This window comes from Etheostoma cragini, chromosome 24, assembly GCF_013103735.1.
Source record: "Etheostoma cragini isolate CJK2018 chromosome 24, CSU_Ecrag_1.0, whole genome shotgun sequence".
NCBI classification, from domain to species: Eukaryota; Metazoa; Chordata; class Actinopteri; order Perciformes; family Percidae; genus Etheostoma; species Etheostoma cragini.
In genome coordinates this window covers 5,564,941-5,585,419 of record NC_048430.1, presented here as the reverse complement: position 1 = coordinate 5,585,419, position 20,479 = coordinate 5,564,941, and the positions used below count along the sequence as shown (strand labels likewise).

Sequence of the window (20,479 nt, the reverse complement as noted above, 5' to 3'; positions counted from 1 at the left end):
CAACCGCTCTACCACTGAGCCACAGCCGCCCCGTGCAAGTGCAAGTGCATCTGAGTGAATGCTGTACACATGTGTATGTAGTATTGAGGCTTGTGTTGGACCATTAGTAGTCTTGCTTTGCCAGACACTCATCCAAAGCTCCCTAAACGCGGGTCTGACTACTCCACATAGAATTCAGGGATGGGAGGAAAACGTGCTCTGGTTTAATGGCATTTCTTTAAACCAATCCGAATCGTCATGGGCGGTGCTAAACTCCTCTAAGAGCCTCTGCACAGCATTTACATATGTATTTTCTCATTTGTGCAATGTCATCTCAGATTAGGTTTTTAGTGATTTGGAGAGCCATGAGGGTCTTGAAAGGGAACAAAAGAGAACGTGTACACAAAAAGTACACACATTCAACACTGAATGTTAACTTCCACAGCCTGATATCCATTATAGTTGTAGCTGTAGGCTATATTTAAAGCTGCTTTCATAAAAAATAACATAAAACAGCAGGACACATAAACTATAAGGTATGGCAAGCGTCAAATAAAAAACTTCCAGTTCATGTAACACACCAATCATAACCAGAGCCTCCTGCGATTGAGACCCTATTATGTGACCAGAAAAATTCATGGAGGGGTTAAGAGAGTGAAATGGAATCATCTTGCCAGGTAGGAGCATCTGTATTGTTAGTCCTCCCCATGGACCAGGTTCTGTTTCCTGCATCAATGCTTGCATCACAAAGGATGAATTCATAATAAGGCGTGATTCATACATACACACACACACACAAACACACACACACGCAGGCACATACACACGCACACACACACACAGACAAACACAAACACACACGAACTCAAAACCACTGTTCCATTTAGGATTTTTACAACCTTTTCACCCTGCACATTTTAGACACTTCAATACCTCAGCAATTACATGTCAGTTGTAGTTTAATCTGCAGAAGCTGGGTCAGAATGGCTTTATCACAAAAGAAAAATACTGAACCGTCCTTCCTCACTGTCCTTTTTCCGTCAGAACGCACCCATGTATTTTTTTTTTTACACCACATCAGCCTTTACACACATCACTTGGCTCTGCTCCGCACTCACCCACCCACTACCATCCCTCTCCCATCTTATCTTCTGCCTCACTCCCTCAACCCACCACCTGTATGCTGAGGGGTTGAGGACAAAACATCTGTGGATAACTGTACAAATTCTTGCTATGCAAGAGGTTCAGGATCCAAAACCTTTGAATTTGGAGCATGGATGGTTGTATAAAACATGTTTAGTCAGATCTGAACATGATGCTGGGATCACTAAGAGCTTTAGTGAGGTTGACCACCGGTGTTAAGGAAATAAAGCCTACCTCACATTCAGCATTCCAGTTCATTTCTAAAGATATTGGATGGGTTAAAGTTAAGGCTTTGCGCAGGCCAGTCAAGTTGAAAAATGTTTCCACGCAGTGGAAGCACACCTATATCTTAAATATAATTGAATGCCTTTGCTAGACTTCACTTAATTGGAAATAGGAGATCTGGCCCAACATAGTGTGTCTTTTTGTAACACAAACTCTGATGTAGGTTGTTTTCAGAGTAAAAACATGAACAACGACGCATCAAAATCATCTTGTTTAACAATGAAAAAGGCAAGTGGATCATGTCTAATTTCCTGTGTTGTCTAATATCTGGAACAATGGAAGGTCCATTAGGCACAGTGCACAGACTTGACTAATTTAATCACAGATGATATGATGAAGTTAGAAACCATTTCATTTTTAACATTTATATGTATTACAGGTGGAGAATCAAATTTGTCCAAGGCGTTGGTACAGTTTCAGCGTATTTAAAAAAGAAATCCCTCTGTGTAATCAAAAACTACTTATTCTTACTTGTGGGAAACCTAATGTTTGTGTCTCCTCTAATCACTAAGAATGAGGTACAGCACACTGTGATCTCTAAGAAATGTAATGTGCATATTCTCAGTAGCTCTCTTTGATAATCATTTAACAAACTGATGAATGGTTGTCATATTATGCATGATTTGTAGAGACGCTCCACACTGAAACAGACTCTTTACTGCAACGACTGTTCAATGAGAAGTAGGGGGAAAAAACCAAGCCTTACTGGTGACTGAAAGGTAATTAGTATCTTGGTGTTCTGTGTGTTACAAGGGGGAAATATGTTCCAGCTGCTAATGATGAGCTGCAGAGTGAAGAAGACTGTAAATAAGCTGTAAATGAGCTGTAAATAAGCAGGACTAAGGAAGAGAATTAAATAAAAAAAGACATAAGAAGTTAACAGTAAGACCACCGACATCTCTGCCACCATGCACACTCCAGAGAGTAATTTAATAACTTATTACCAACAAGGTCAACATGCAGATAACAGCACCACCCCCTCTCCCAGGTCTTATTACAGTAATGCATTTGGACAACTAGCCTCGTTTCTCAAATATGAGCTCATATATCCCCAGCCCGAGAGAGTCTTTGCAGTTTACCATTTAGGGTTCAGTTCCTTCAAAGAACCACACAGTGTCCTCTCTAATCAGCCTTCTTTTTTCATACTACGGTATCACACAATTCTGGTTCTTTTCAATGCACAAGTGAGAGGCCTGTCTGTTATCAGGTCGGAGGTCTCTGCAGTGAAAACCAGACAAACAGCAACTGGGATTTGGTCTGATTTCACAGTAGAACAGAGGTGACTGACAACTTGTGAGATTCATTCCTGGCGCATGCTAATGGAGGCTTGGAATGTGGCAAGAAATGAATTGGGTCTCACAGGGCTCATGTTTTTTGTTGAATTGCTTTGAACTATTCTCAAAAGAAAATCCCTCAAGTCATGCTGTGAATATTTGCTGCGGCCTCAATGGTCTTACTCAAGTGCACTTGAAGGGAGTTTGCATACGCCTGTTTTGATGTGTTTTTTGAATTAGCAAAGGGCAATGCCAGGATTTTGTAACTTATTGAATGTGAATTGGTTTACTCAATATTACAGAAATGTTTTCATTTTGAGCTTGACAATTCACTTTTGACCTCAGAAACAGCAGCTGTACAACATTACACACTCAAGGTCCACTTAATTGCTTATTCTAGAGCGTTTGAGCTGCTCAACTTTTAAGATAACTTGGATGAAAAGTCCCAGAAGTGCTCAGAATCATGGAAGATCTGAGCATAATGAATCTGCAGATAAAGACTGTGTGATACAGTAAAGAGCTCCAGAAGGGAGTAAGTGGACCTTGAGTTGTATTTTGTGTAATATGCCAACATAAATCCCATATTGGGTTGGATTCAACACTAAAATGTTTGCTGAAGACATGCAGGTGTTCTTTTGACTATTGAAACTGTTGGAAATTCAGACAAGAATTCCAATATTAAATGGAAACATAATGACAATCTCAAGTCATTAAGTCTGTTTACTGGAAAAAAATGTCTTAACGGATAAAACTTCCAGTTCACCCATCGCCACTGTTCTGTAATGGATGTTAAAACAGTTTCGTTACATTAGTTCAATAAGTGAAAAAGAAACAAAAGCTACTTCGAGGCAGCTACGATCTTGACACTATTTCTGGACAACTGGACTATTTTTGCCCAAGGGGTGGAAAATCCTTCAGGTGAATCCCTGACCCTCCTTATCTCCTGTCTTAGCCTCTCCAACCAGTTCTTATCGCCTCCTGGACAGTAATTAACAGGAATTACACAGAGCTCCTATCTGCTGAGCCCACGTTGTTACCATTTCCCATTTAGGGCCTGTCTGCTGGGAGATTACCACTGCAGAAGGGCTACTCGATCACGAGGCGTCACACAACTGTTGTGCTGTTGTGCCAAGCTCCGCTACAGCTTTGGTCACTTGTGAAGATAAAGGCCAAGTTGGTTAGCGGGGTGAATGTCAGTAATACCTTGCACAATAACAAGAATTGCTAAATGCTATTTTGTTGGTCAAAACTGCCCCCTTACAATATGCACTTTATTTGAAATGCAACTCACATCTACTTTAAGTATTAGGAAGATATTGGCAGAGTTAGCAAATTCAACTGAACCATATAACGTATGCCTTTAGGTAAATTGGAGGTTTGTGAGCTGTATAATTTCAGGTCTTCCAACCGTGTTTACTGGTTAATAGAAACAAAACCTTTAACTTAGAAGCAAACGTGCAAATTTGCGCCCATGATTCTTACTTCTAACTGAAGGTAAGAAAATACAAATAAAAGATGGACAATTGTCCATGACACATCTATTCCGCTCTGTTTCTCTTCTCTCACTCTGAGCCCTGCACACTCTAAATGTTTAACAGGATCCTTGAGAAAAAGCCTCTCCACTTCTGTTTCCGTGGCAACTGGCATGCATTGGAATTGATGACATCTCCTGATCGCCCACTTATTTTGCACTAAAAATGCTCTCCTAGTGAACTTCACCAATGCCAATTCCCTCGCAGAGAGATGACGCCACTTTTACCACAAAAGAAAGGGGTCGGAAAGGAGAAAGAGGCTTTCTATTTGACATGCCACATTTTTATTCGTCTATCTATCTGTAAGCACCGGCAAGGTTGAGAGAGGACATTATTTTAGAAGAGCACCAATGACCAGTTCTTTAAATAATGTGTAAAGGAAATGAATTTAGGGAATGAGACAGACCAATCATTCTAGCTTGAAAGAATTTAACATGACAAGTCTAATAGGGTCTTAATAATTCATGGTCTGCTGACTGCCTGTACGGAGATTTGTATACCTCCCTTACCTATGTGAATCAGGGTCTCGGCATGAATCGCTGTCTTTTTAGTTCCACCTCACAGCTGCAAACTCATTTGAGAGAAGAAGTGAAACTCTGTCCTTATTTGGACCATCTAGTTAAACGTTTTTGTCTAACAGTGTCCCCATACCTCACACTTTCATTCTCTCCCTTAATTAACATAGACGGGCAGCCAGAGAGTTCCGGAGGCCAGATCCCGTAGTAAGACCCCTCGCTGTCACCTTGTTACCACCTTAATGGGTTCAGACGAGGTCCCTCTGACTCAGGAGAGAGGGGAAATGAATTCATGAAGCTCGGCCTTGCACACTTTCCACTTTGCCTTTGTCTCCCTTTGCCCTTCCTCTCTTCCCACATCCCTCCACCTACACAGCCTTGTTTAAACTGTTGGCAATGCACAACAGAGAGAACATATTCAACATAATCGCCCCGCACACACCAGCAACCCATTACACAATTCTTTCAGCTTCAATAAACCACACACATGCGTGCACTGACAGAGAATTAACACTTTCTTAAAGTGTCCATTAAAATCTATTCATTAACTCTGAGCCACATTTCATCTGCTGTTGGTTATGTTTGTAAGTGTTTGCAACTCAACAATAAAAATGCAAATATTCAAAAAGCGTTTGCTTGAAGTCAACGGTGCAGAGGCATCTATAATCGTTTGTTTAAACATTCGCTCAAGTGGCATTACCTTTGACAGCGGAGGACTGCAGAGGCATGCCATTCTGTTGAAGAGATGGATGTCATGCATGTGTGCAAGAGGCAAGACACTGGGCTGTCAACACAATTAAGTTGCTCAGGCACACACTGACTCCATTCTGTAGGCCTGCAAGGGGTCAAGGGATATCTAAAACACAGTCGTTCCCTCAGCTGGCAAAGACTGATAGGAAAGAGTGTCCTATAGGATTCTGTAATTAAGGGTAGATGTGCACACAAAACATCTGTGCTAAAAATGTCCACACAATGACCATTTAGCAGGGACGGACATGTGTAAAAAGCAAAAGACATAAGTGCCATGTCCATTGTTGGAGCATTCATCTTGTCTAAATAAGCTTTAAAACCTGTAAACAGATAGTCCTTTAGTGGCGCAAATAGTCCACCAAGGAAGTGTCTCGGGTGCTTCATTGTTTTGACTATACATTCAGCATGCGTATTTCTTTTTTTAATCCCATTTTTAGTGACTCTTTCTGCAGATTTCTCTATTTCCTTTATCCCACAGTCAATAATCCTTAACCCCCTTCTGAGCCAGTCAGAGAAGCCATAAATGCCCCCTGGGTTGTCAGCCCCGAGCAAATGTACTCTGATCAATTGTACATGGTCAGAATGGATGTTTGATTGGATAATCTTCACTTCACTGTCTCACATGTATGTGTGTGTATGTATACGCACACACAATCAATATTTCAAACAAGGGAGGTGTGTGTAGCTTGGATGCTGACTTTATAAGTGTGGTGAGCTTTCAATCTTAATTCAGTTTACTTAGTTTCAGTACAAACAGTTTACCCGACGGACTTTGATTTGGAAAGCCTGTAGTGTATAATAGCGTGCTTTTATATTTGAATTCTACAACAGTGCTGCGGTCACTTGATCTCCTGTTGTCATGGGTGGACAGTGTTTACGGTCACTTAAACATGCATAGAGGACGTAGAGGAGCAGCAACCTCTAGATGGTGTTCTAGATGTGTGTTGGAACCATCAAGAGTCACCCTGCAGCACACTTTAAAAGGGTTAAACATTGTGACGCAGCAACAACTGCTGGGGCAGACGACACGCCAAAAAATGTGGTCATTTAAATCACTCAATTATGAATGTTGACATTACATGCCCATTGTGTAGCTCTAATGCCGGGATCACAATTCCGTGATATGAAATGTTTCCTAATCCTTCCTCCTCTCTAACACTGGAGATCAAAAGAAACACTGGAATTGCATCCCATGGCACATTTGAAATGGTTTTCTGACAGCATAATACCAAAGTCATTTAACAGGCTGTATTTGGCTTTGGCTAGGAATTGCAGAGATGTAGGTTTCTTATTTTGTTTGATGTGTCTGAGCCATACAGAGAGAGTCATTTAAATTTTGTCATGTGGCTCGAGTGAAAAACTGACACATGCCTTTGACTTAAATTAGTAATGCTCGTCATGTTACTGAACCCCTGGACTTTGCCTGCGTGTAGCAGCAGTCATTTATCAACTCTTTATGCCAAAGAATATATAACTGTGCTTAACTGAGAAGTATACTCGAGTAAATGCATATTTTCTCATTGTACAGATGACACTTTTTGCTGAAATGGTTCAGTCTGATCCTGTGTTGTTTAGCATCACCCTCCCGGCAGAAATAACTCCCATGCCAAACAGTTTCCTTCCAAAGCTAATCTCCTATTTGCATATTAAAGGCAATGAAAGACACATACAGAAGCAGAATCCTTAGCTGTCCTTGTGTTTTTCACTACCAGGCACTTGGTGCACAAAAAAGCGACAGAGAGCCTTAGAGGATGTTGCAAAAGGAGGCCCTTTAAATGCCTATATCACACGATTTTAAAATTGCTGAGGGTGGCGTGCACATTAAACATTATAATCAGGCTATTTTGAATTTCAATGCTGAAAAAATGAAAGGTGTTGGATTGGGATTTGGATACTTTTATTTTGGAATTGGACTGGAGTCTTTGAGGGCTGGAACGGGGACAAATGACTTGTCAACAATCATAATGGCACTATCATGAACTGCTTTTCTTTGTTATCTTTTTTACCAGCTGTTGAGGCAGATGTGTTTTCATTAAGACGAACAGAAGTGAGCCGTTTTGCAAGTACATTTACCAGCTTTATGATTTCCATGCATAATCACCAACGTCACTTTTTATTATTATTATTTTTGGGACATTTTTAGCCTTTATTTTGATAGGACAGCAAAAGAAATGAAAAGGGAGAGAGAGGAGGTATCACGCAGGAAAGGGCCGCAGGTCAGGGTCAAACCCAAGCTCGCTGCGTTGAGGAGTAAACCCTCTTGTGTTTAATTAAATGTCTTACTTTGCAGGTGCAAGAAATATGTAAGGTCAGCACCCTTGTAACGGGGTGTTATCCATTCATCAAGCATTTTGACCATGAGCATGATTGTCTTCAATCGTCTGATTTGTTGATGGGAAACACTAGCATCTTCACGACTCATTAGGCTCTATGTAAATGGAGAAAAAAAACACATTTATTGTCAAACAGCAGCCAGCAGCCCTCACAGTTAAGCTATGGGCCTCATTACACACACTCAGAGGCTAGCACTTCAAGAATTAAACTTAATTGGATGCCTGGAAATTTCATTTTTATATAACAATTTTTTTTTGGTGTGTTTTTGATGTCAGATGATATACGGTGGAGAAGAGGCTGAACGGAACTGAAACAGTTTTATTAAACTCTGGCAAGATCAGAGATAATGCACAACACAGGCAAAGGTTGCGGAGAGAGGAGAATTATGAATCTCATTTGGGAGAGGATAATGTGTGAGGGGATGTGCTAGGAGTGCAGAAACAATTGGGATTGGGCGGTCGCGGAGCGCAGTGTTACTTGGCTGCTGGCAGGATGCAAAGACGCAACGCCTACTAACATCTGTAGAGCCTCTCAGTAAACAGGAGCTGATAATAGAGACTTGAAGCTCTTTGGATGGTGCAGGCTCTGTACTGTCACAACAAAGACTAAATCTACAATACTTCAGCTTCCTCTAACCACAAATCTGGTGGGTTTTTTTTTTGCTAAAGAGGCTCCTTCTGTAGTGACAGTCACTTCTTTTTCACGTCTCCTCTCTTTTGAACTTCTCTTTTCAGCTCTAAGAAATAAGCATTAGAAGCAAATTGTGTGCATCTTTAGGACTGAAATCTGCCATGTTCTCAATCTTATTTACGTTTCACAGGTTAATAGAATCTAATCGCTTTAGAAGGCCACCAGGGCTGTAAAAGCATTTCATGACTGTTTGATCCACAGCCGAGAACTTTTCACATTTACAGAGCTGCCACTTTGTCATATAAAAAGAAATAAATAAAAGACACTTCTTGTAAATTACAGATGATTATGCCCTCCCCCTTCCTTGTCCCTCTCATCCCTCACTGAGAGAAACACACTACACTAATGCAGCACCTCTGTACATATGTGTGTTTCATGAACGCAGAGGAGCTGCGGGGGAGGCTGTGCAGTGCCACGCTGCGCTGCGATTGGCTGATAAGAGACCAGAGAGAGGCTTATTCCTGGGAGAGGCCTTGGAGATGACAGTGGAACTTAATTAATATGTAGAATTTATCGATCATTGCACTGCTGGGAAATCAACTGCCATCTTCTCGCATTTTTTGGGCCCTGGAGGATCGTAAATAAGTGGTCTTAAATATTTCAACTGTGCGCCACATCAAATGCAAGCAATAAACATGACAGGGAAATATGTGACAGAACTTCACCGTAAATCATGCCAAATGAAATTACAAGGAATGCTTACAGGGAATAGGGGGATTTTTAAAAACAAATGTAGTGCATCTTAAATATAGTAGTATTTCTCTACCCCCAAAAAAATACTTTGGCTTTAGATACAATGACATATTTTCCTATGGTGGAATACCTTGTGATTCCTGGATAATTATAATTAAAATTCAAAGCAGTATGATTTGAATGGGACCTGCTTGTATCTTCTGAACAGTGGCGAGAAAAGCAGCCAGGCCTGGAGAATAGAGTCAACCTGGTTTGTTTCCAGAACTCCTGCAGTGCGTCAGTCTCCTGCAACCAACAAAGGCGTACTCCTCGACAAGCGAGCTTACATCCTTTCTCCCTTGCAAAAAAATAAATAAATAAATAAAGGAAAACTGAAAAGCCCCAAACTTGGCAGGACTCCCATGAGACCTGTAAGGATTCACTGTGCTTCTGCTTGTTGCAGAAATAGGTTGGTTGTGCTTTGACCAATCCCAGTTTGACTAAAAAAGAATGTGGAAAAAAGGAAAAACTAAAAGGAAAGAAAACGTACAAAGAGACAAGAGAGTAGTCTTTTTTTGTTCTTAGCTGCCATTGAGCGACAGGGAGACTGTGAACAGGGAATGAACACAGTGAAAGAGGATGTGTTCAAACTTCCTAATAAAGGAGCATTGAAAAAGGCCACACGCTGAGTGGCTGGCTGACGCGAGAGAGCTTGACAGCCTCATCAAATGCTATGTTGTTGAGAGGCTTCCTGCATTCACAAAACGTCACCTCTCAAGCGACCACAGCCTCATTGTGCGGGGTAGGCTAATTAAAAATCGCAATTCATGCAGTTCCTTTCACAACGGCGACACTGAAGGCAGGAAAAGGCCACACACTTCCCATCCAGTCACAATATCAGTCATCTGAATTTTTCCACTCTAGTCTTAATAAGGAAATAATTAGTTTACAAGGTCAAATGGGAGAGTAGAAAAATAGACATGGCATCCTACAGTTTTCCTGCTTATCCTTATTTTGACTGGCAACACATGTTCATGTGACATGACTCAGTGACCCTGTTTCCTTGGTATTAACATCTGTATCGGTATACGTTATCTGGGCGACGTTATCTGTTGGTGGCTTTTAGAAAGGCCAGGGGTCTGTTTCAGGAACGAGGTTGATTCACCCCGAGATGAGAAACTGAGTTTTCGGTTCCAGAACAACTGATTCGAGTTGGTTCCATTAACCCCGAGTAGGTTGACTCCAAGTTAAGCGTGTGCACCACCACATTAAAAAGGCAGCATATATGGAGCCATGATACTACAATTCACCATGGTAACAACAAACACAATGGTTGGCGGAACTACCCATGCGCACATACAGCAAGTTTTAACTTGGATTTAGTTAAAAAAGCATTACAGCGGCTGCGGGAAAATAGCAAGAATTTGTGTGGGAGAAAATGTCTGCTTGAGTCAATGCGTAAGCTCTAATATTGTGAATTGATTTTATATTTAATCACAATTAACCTATAATATTGTTGGTGAACCCTGGAATAATATTACACCTATAATTTCATTTAGGTGCAATCCTGCGGGCAAAAAAGTAAACTACTAACCCTACTAATTACTACTCCCATTTTGAGGTTGCAGCACCGCCATTACCATAATTATGATTTACAATCATTTATTTCTTTTTAATGACTCTTACTGGTTTATGTCCAGGAAACTCTACAAAAACGTTTCAGTGAGTCACACTTTGATGGCTCTACATACAGTGGCTTTACTATTATGCTCCGCATCAACAAGGTTGTAAAAACATAATGCGACACACAGAATGTGCTTGGATGAAAGAGCACGTCCATGATGTGTGACATTAGTGATATGAGGATGCATTAGGTTATGTAGGCTACATAACTGATTGACTGGGAAGAAAAACCATACCGCTTAAATAGGTAGTTATCTGGAAATGAAAATACATCTATATTCTGTCAATATCATCTCCCGACGTATGTTTAACCCCTTGCAAAGTAATACAGCTTCTTCATCAACGGCGTTGTTCACAAAATGTCTATTTTTGCAACAAAATTTTTTCATAGTCTGCCAAACACAGTTCATAAACAACCACTGTTTTTAATTCACACAGATAAACTGCACTAAAATGCGCTTTATATAAACTGAATGAATGAATAGATGAATGAGGAATTGAAAGAGCGCTGTGTCAGAGGGAGCAGTAAGAAGAAAACCTGCTCCAGACCAGGTTAGGTTCAGAGGCCCAGTTACCATAGTAACTGACTTTGAGGTTAAGTTACCTCTCTTCCTGACACGGGCTGGTGTTACCCCTCGTTCTCAGGTTTAAATAGCCTCTCTTTCTGAAACGGGACAGCCCGAGTTTCCCTCATCTCAGAGTTAACCAACTCAGAATTTTCACTAAACCTGCTTTCTGAAACGGGCCTAAGGAATCAGCTGATCTCTTAACATGCTTTTGTAAACTTGTTCCTTATCGAGGCGTACAGGATATGCAGACAGATTGCATGTAAATACCAGGTACAAATGTTGTCTTTACCCATTCTCAGTCAGATTTGTCTAAAAATCGAATCTGTAACTGAATGTCTTGTCTTGAATCTTTGAAAAAAAGCCTCACGAAAGAACACATTAAAAGAAACGCATCCAGAAAACAGGTTGATTTGTAATAGAAACATTGGAATATTGCAGCCTCACTGGCTAATTATTACACTCATCCCTAAAAAAGGATTCAAACTGGATGAAAACAATGTTGACTGCATCCAGGGAGCTTATTAATCAAAAAGGGTGAATGAACGTTGGCTTTGAGGATTCTTCTTGTGTCTACACTCATGTACACATAAGAATGAATGATTATAGTGTTTTTTTAAACAAGGAAAATGTATCACAAGTAAATTAATTACATAATAAAGGCATGTGCACTTCAAGGGCAACTCACTTTGTGGAAAAACACACTAATTACTCTATTGACCAGTTCTCTATAATCCACATCCCTGCTCAGTGTAGAATGCTTGATAATCCCTGCACTAGACATCTTCTTTCCATTGATTTACTTATCATTCATCCCATGACAAATAAAGGCACACCTTCCTTGTAATTCCTGCACATGGACAGAAAACCCCTCTAACTGACAAAAGTCCCTATGTTGTTATGGCAACAAAACACTGCAGATTGACTGTAGTGTGCATGTGGAAGTGACAGTCATGTGGGATAAAAAAAAAACTGAAAATTTTATCTTTTGTCTCAAGCCATCAATCGAGAGAAATGAATCCTGAGTAAAGCTATAAGTCCTTGGTCTTGTTGAACACAGACGGCTAAAACAGTATTGCCTCCTGTTTATAACGGAGGAAAAAAAAATTCTTTCAAAAGCGATATAAAAGTTTTTTTTTTCTTCCTGGAAATTATGTATCTGAAAAGTCATTCTGCATACAAATATCTGGTTCATAAACATGTTTTTTATGCTTCAGGCTGTTTGTGCTTTTAAAATCCCTGTAGAGTAAATTGGAAAACCAGCAGGTGAAGTATGAGGCTAATAAAGTCATAAAATGACAAGAGACGGTGTTGCCATGCAAATCAATAAACCCCCCCCAGAAATCAAACCTAACGGAGTTGCATCAGCCCAAAACAAAGTTAGCGCTTCAATCAATAGAAAACCAATGTACTCTAAGAGTCAAAACACTGGAAATAAAACAAATCGAATGTCTCAGAGATTGCAAAGGCTGAGACAAGTGGAAACCAAATTACCAGTTTGTCTGATTTCCACAAATGAGAGAAGAATAAACTCAATACTTGTCTTTTTTTAACAGTAGGAGGGTCTACTCTCACATCTCAAGCTACCTTTAATCAAGAAGGGATGGGAGCTATCATTTAGCCCAATCTTACTCCACTCAAACAGATACCGCAGGTGTGTAATTTATAGACGAAGCATAGAATTTGGTCTCCAGCATTCATATTAGGAGCACTAGGTAGTATTTTCAAATTAGATTTGCAAACAGAAATTACAGACACTGCAGCAGAAACAGCATCGTGGTTTAAGCCCGTTAAAATCTAATGATGATTATCGGATTAGGCATGAGTGTATTGCTTTAATTATTCTGTGAGACATCTATCTGACTCCCCCAGTGATCCTGTCTGGTCTCCAAGAGAAAGTCCCCAATCAATGGCAGCAATAACTATCACTTGAGGTTATGGAGAGATGGTGCGTGAAACATAAAGACAGGCAAAGGTTACACAGAGAAACGGCAGAGAAACCAGAAAGGACGGCCGCGCCATTGAGATGAAGGACCTTTTTAATATGAGAGAGAACAGTGTAACTGCCATCTCAAGTGTGACAAATGTGGGAAATGGCATACATCAACATACATATATAAGAATTGTGCTAAGATTGGGAGGCAGATAGGAGAGACAGTTACATGGAGGCAAAGAGTGACGCAGAATGAGGGGGAGTACCCACATGGATTAATCATGCAGTGAAGCCCCAGGTTAAAATGTGTGATATTTTTGGGTACAGTCCCATCGCCGCCTCCAGGCGATTTGCATATTAGTGAGAGACTACAGCTTCATTTCCCCCCGTCGCTCAGCTTTAAGAGAGGCAAGCAGTCAAGGGAAATTCAAATAATTTCCGGGACCATTACTGTTCATGTCCAAATTGCCCTAACCTTATTACAAATGTTACATATTTCCTTTACATTAACAAGTTTTTCTTTCTTTTTTTTGTTTGGGAGTTTTATTTCCCCTAAAGTCCTCTTCCTTAAACCTGAGAGCCAGATTTTCTTAAATTAAGCAACGGCTAGCCTTCTCGATGTTTAAATCCTCTTTCGGACTAAAGCTCATTATCATCCACACATATAATCTCTCAAATTGGTACCAAATGCCCCAGCTCTAAAAGTGGGCAGCATAATTTGCTAAGGGAGCCTGAAATGAACGTATTAGCTTTCAGAGAGAAATAATAAACGGGAGGTAATGCGATATATTGCATTTCATGTTGAATGCCTGCAGACAGTGGAAGTTCCAAGAAAATAAACAGATAGAGGAAAGCACAACACATAAAGGTGGGAAGAAAATTTAAGTTTCACACACTTACTGAATTTGTATATTTCACATCTTAACCCTTTAGTTTTCAACTCAAAGGGTAAGTTATTTATTTTGAAAACAGCTTCCTTCCTATATTAACAATGCAGATTACTTCTACTACTTAAGTAAAGACATCATAAAACCTTAATTCTTTAAAGGGGGCAGATAAAAGCAGAGCTGTTGGAAAATTACCAACAGTAAAACGTACCGAAGTTCACTCTGTGTCACAGTGGCAGAACAGTTTAAGTGAGCGTTTAAGTGTGTTTGGTCGTATCCCGCTCTGAAGTGAAAGCTTTTTCAAATGGTGACTTCTCAGAGAGCCTTTACAACAAACCATGCAAAAGAAAGAGGAATAACATATTGAACAACTCATTTTTTTAAAGTGTTAAAGGTTCTTTAAAACATTAAAAACAAGAGCAAAAACAAGCTACGCTGAAGTAAAAGAAATTAATTTGGGGGCATATCTACTTGATTGACAGGTGTCTGACCCCAGTAGCTCCACCCACAAGTCCACCCCATTTCATAAATGTGGATTTCAGTAATCCAATCATCCCATAGGCTTCACATGCCTGTGGGTGACATTTTTCGACAACCAATGTCTTAAACCCAAACGCATCAAATAAATAAAAATAGCTGTAATCGGATGTTGTCTTTGATCTGCGCACAGAAGCGCTGACAGCAGCTTTAACCACCTAAACCTACAGCTACACACCACGTCTTCACTGAGCTGCAGCCTTGTACAACCTTCTCTGGCATTTTTCTCAATTGCTGTGGTGTTGTAACATTATTACAGGTCAGGAAACAGGCCACGGAGGGACTATTCCGCCCATAAATCAGGTGATTGATCGTCATCTATCTCACACGGAGGACTGTGGCATGTATTCCCAACCTGAAGCACATATTCAAAGTAACCCCAGTTGTCAATAGGCCTTTTTCTGACACACTTGTTGAGATGCTTCTTGCTTCCTATCTCTTTACAAGCAGCGGGAGGTAAAAAAAAAAATTCCATATGGCTAGCCATTTAATTTCTATTATCATGTGTGTGATCAATCTCCCCCGCAATGAACGGGCGGTGCGGTGGAGGCAATCATTCAACATTTGTGGCAGGTATGTGGTATTGACCGAGGGAAGATGAGCCGCGGGTATGCACGGATGTGTGTCTCTGTATGTGTGTTAGAGAGGAAGAGAGGGGGAAGAGAGCTTGAATTTAAGCTTTCAATAACAGCTCAAGTTTCCTGAATTTCTTTTAGATAGATTTTTTTAACTTGATTTTGAGCCTTTACATTCCAAGTTTCTAATACTAAGAAGTGGTGTATAGTGGATCGGATGGCACTTCTATATTAATAGTAAGGCATTTATTTATTAATTGAAGCATTGAGAATTATCTGACATTCAGTAGTGTTCATTTGTAAAAGACTGACATAGTAAAAAGGGTCTTAAGTGCTGTGCCCCTTCTCTCCCTCAAAGTTCTTGCTGACAGCTTCCTGCCATATTTAACATCCTTTAATATCAATTACAGAGTCAAATGGCTTGCCATAATTGAATTTGTGCTGTGCGCTGACGTCCCCTGTTAGGAATCACTGTCTTCTCCAATTAAGAGGAGCCTTATTATTGGCCAAATTGTGAGTAGCCCCATTAATGTGGGTGGAAGATTCTGTTCTTTAACTGACGTATTAATGGTGACATCCTCCCGGAGTTGTGCGTTGCAATGGGTGTGAAGACTTTAAATTTAAACGACTGTCAGGATGTCCTTGATTCTTCCTCCTGCAAGAGCAAAACGTCTATGAAGAGAGGAAAAAATATATATATTGAGGACCTACTGTAGCGGTAGTAGATAAATACACGGGGAGAGATGGATGATCAGCAGCTGCTCTCTAATGGGAACCAAGGTCTTGTTGCGGTGGCATGTTTCATTTACAGCTACTCTTAATCAGAGTGACACAGCAGGCCCTCGGACTATCCTTAATAGAAACTAGAAGCAGGGAAAGTATTCTGCAATCTAGTTCAAAATGGGAACTTATATCAGAGATCGACTTTTTACATGTGCATGAATAACAGAATGATGCACTGTGAGTGTTATGGGTAATGTATTGCTGGAACTACTGGGAGACTGGTGAAAGGTAAGCATCATTTGTCTGGGGACTCATCAATGTCTGTGGAATAAATGGGGACTAATGACTGTAAAGCAGAGGGGAGGAGAGAGGCTAAATTTGTCTCAATCAATGTCAAGGAATATGATTGTGAATCTACAAATGTCATCAGTGTTCACTGGGGGGGACATGTGTTAACAGTTTAATAAGAGTTGAGTTTGAGTGATGATAAAAGACAAAGGTTTCCTGCACTACAGAAAGTAAACTACAATTGCTGAGGCGACCAATTGGTGGACAAAAAGTCTAACAAGCTGCCTGTTTTAAAAAAGACAAGCGAGGGGCGCCTGGGTAGCTTGCCTGGTAGAGCGTGCGCCCCATGTACACAGGCTCAGTCCTTGCTGCAGCAGCTGAAGGTTCAATTCTGCCTCGCGGTCCTTTGCTGCATTTCATTCCCCCTCTCTCTCCCCTTTTTATGTCTAAGGTGTCCTAACAAATAAAGGTAGCTAAATAAAGCTAAAATGCCCCAAAAAATCATCTTAAAATAAAAAATCTGTTCCGAATAGATGGAGCTGTGGTCCCTGCAGGGTCCACAGGGAACGGTTGGTGGCTGACAGTAACGCTGTCCTTGGTTTGGCTTGTTAGAAATCAGCCGTGCACAATTAAAAAGACAATTTTAGGTTGTTTCCTTTTCCTGTTGTGTTAATTCGGGACATAAAACACAATCTTTTTCCTTTACAAATCAGATGAATGGTACAATAAATCAAGCATGGACTCAGAGGAAATTTACTGAATATGAGTCGCGTTTTAGCCAAAAAAAGAAAGCCAGTTCACTAAAGAGCTTAAATGTTGGCCTTGAGGTCCTTGTGACAAAAAAAGACAGCAGGTCGAATCCTCAAAATATATGGGATGTCATCAACCGGCATGCTGTAAAACTGCTCTAAGCAAGAGGCCTCGCAGTAAATCCCTGGGGACAACAATGTCCATGAAATCAATAAGAAAACAGTATTTTATAGTATTTTAAGTTGCTTTTGCTATGCATGTCCGTTTCATTCTATTTTTATATTCACGTCTGCCAAAAGTCATCCTCAGTACCCTCCAGAGCACCTTCTCACTCTGGTTGTAATCCATGTTCATAGGTGAGAAAAAGAATAAATGCATAGTTATTACTTTGGAGAGTCAAAAGTGAGACCTTACGTGAACTCTTGAGTTTCTATGCGTATCAAATTAAATGCGGTTGTGTGGCGTACAGGAGTAGGATTCTGCTCTTTACGGCTCACTGCAAAGTATCAAAATGGGCACTTTTAGGGTTTTCTCACACAACCCTACAAAACATCTATTGTATAGTATGGCACAAGTGGCCAACAAGGGAGCTGATTGTATGTTTAGGACAATAACAGCAACAGAAAATTATCTTTGTTTTTTTAATAACCAAGAACAGCATGGGCAACAGAAATAAACCAACAAAGCTAGACTTTGTCCATGGATAACGCAAATCCAGAGAGAGATATTACTCACTTTTGACAAACAGATTTCCTCATAATGACTAATTTTTGCCAAAAGGTGAGGTATTCTAACCTCCAAATGTAATTGTTCTAGCATTTTTTAGCTTTAAATGTCAGCAGCTAGGCACTAAGTGATGATTGATGAGGTAAGTAAGGGTTTACAAAAGGAGGTCAGCAGCCTGGGACCCTGCAATTTCATTAGTCAGTGCAACTTATTTCAATATGTAAAGTGTGAAGATATCATCACTCATCAGTTTAGTATGTTTTTTATTTTTCCTTTTAAGAGGTTTTACTGACCACTTGCTCCTTTACAGCAACAGCACATTCATACAGGGAAGCATAGTAGTGTTGCTCTACAGAAAGAAGCAAACCATTGTTAAGCGCCTTGCTGAAGGCCAATTTGACAATAGTTGCATCACTTGTTCCCATGCAGATTTTCCCACTGGGAATGCAACAAGCCCACCACTACTGCATTTTCACACATATAGCAGTCTTAGCCTCACTCAGAACAAGATCTGATCTATTTTTGTGTCAGCACAATTATAATCAAAGAGCAAGAAAAGGATTTTGACAATAAGAAGCTGACAACTAATTTCTACACAGACAACAGGCTCCTTAAACCAGAATGCAATGCAGCCAAAACAAGCTTGTTGATGAAAACATGTCATGGAGTTAAATATATTGCCTGGAATGAATTGTACATCATGGGTTGAACATCACTAACGATAGTATACAATCACACAAACAAGGGGAGAGCATCCAAGAGTGGGGGGTTTCCTTCGAAATCTAACTTCATATGCTGTATTAAGCAAAAATATACATAATTATTCTGTTCGCCCAACCGTCCCGGCCATATCAGCATTCTAACAAAGAGCATCCACAGCAGAGGACAAATGGATATGTTCTACTTATGCATGCTGAGGATTAGTGTGGCAGATATGCATCATATGTTTTTGCGCTGTTCCATTCCGAGTACAAATGCAGAAAAAGCATTACTCAAATATAGTATTTTGAATGTAATCATCTACAGATAATAGCAGCGCATATGCAGCAATGTGCAGGGGTTTCGGGAGTCGATTGTGTGTGTTTAAATGTGAGTGTGAGCCCAGTGAAAGAGAACGCAAGTAAGATAGTGGATTCATTGTTCCTGAGGGAGTCAATCAAGCCATTTCATTTCCTTTAATGGGCTGACACTTCCAGGTTTGATTGTCTACAGTGAATTTTCTTTAATGAAGGTACGGATGAAAAACCCTACATGTTTACAGAGTTTGGAGCAGCTCAGTTTGTCTTATTGGAGATTAAATCAGTAATTTGATTTATCAATTTTAACTTGATCTCCGTATTTTCCTGAAAACATTGTAGATAAAAAGCAAGAGGCTTTTAAGGCTTTTGATTTAAATGGAATTAATGTCAAAGTATTAGGCTAAGATAAGAAAAATACAAGTAAACTCTTTACAGCAATCTTAAAAAAAGCTGAAATTGTCACATATTGTTGGGCCTTGCTTAAACAGGCTTTTCACAGTCAATTATATCACCTGTACGTAGTGCGGAAAGCCAAACTGCAAGTAAGGTTTTAAAGGAGACTATGAGCCTGGTGTCATCCAATATGCAATGGAAATATGACCAAACAAAATGAATAAGTTATATCTCATTAACAAAGGAACCCTAAACCTGAAAAACATTTTTACAAAATATACCTGCTATGTCACCAAGATATTCACCTTCCTGGCCCCGCTGTTCCTTTCCTTTCCATAAAAATGAAAGCAATGCAAATTTAAACTGGCTCTCATTGCCCAGAATCCCTTCTACTTTTGTGCTCTACTAACTTGCAACCAGCATGGCTTCTAATAAAGCCGTACAAGCTAAAAGAGAAAGAACAAAGGATGGAGGTCTGGCTCGGATGGGGTGTTCATTTATCAGTGGACACATTTCAAATCCTTGCCCCGGGCAATGGCTCGTGAAGCATCCGATGAGATAGCCCGTAGGGACCATTGCTGGAAAAGCAGAAAACCCTTTGATGAGCCTTGGGCCATTCCTGCACCTGTGTCTAATATGCATGGGTAAAAAACCCAGACGCAAGCAGCCTCTGGATAGAAAGAAAACAACAGACTGCAAAAGACTTCCTTTATGTTTCACGTTAGCCAATGAGGATTGTTCCCTACCTTGTATGTATCCTTTTGTAGAAAGTAACTATTGTTGAGTCTCAAAAGCCACGCAGTATTAGTACCACAACTAAGTAAATACTTGGCCATTCCATAAAAAGGACCACAGCTGCATCCTTTTAGATGAAACATGCTTCCCGGATTCAGAGCAACTCACTCATAAACTCATTCACACTCGACCTTTGCACCCATCAGGCTGATTTAAGACGAGTAAATGTTAATGGACATCACAAGATCATTTGCTCATATCTTCTTTGCAATACCACAGAACTCCGTAATGGTCATTGCATCTACTGGCTGTGTTTTGTAATACCAAGCACTTGTGGGAAAAATTAATTGCATCCAATAGCAAGGAAGCATCTTTTTAAAAAAACAAACAAAGCCAAAACCAGAACGTAATTAACTCCAGTCTGCACTGTTCAAAATCTGACTTTAGCTACAGATGACGATGACCAAACAGACTAATTGTGAATTGTACA

General features: G+C 40.2%; 1 protein-coding gene across 3 annotated transcripts in view; it reads right to left on the bottom strand.

Moving 5' to 3' along the window:
* The window catches only part of LOC117939346 (interleukin-1 receptor accessory protein-like 1), a 254,316-nt gene that overhangs the window by 175,983 nt on the left and 57,854 nt on the right, over positions 1–20,479 (bottom strand). The gene's annotated exons all lie outside the window — the stretch shown is intronic.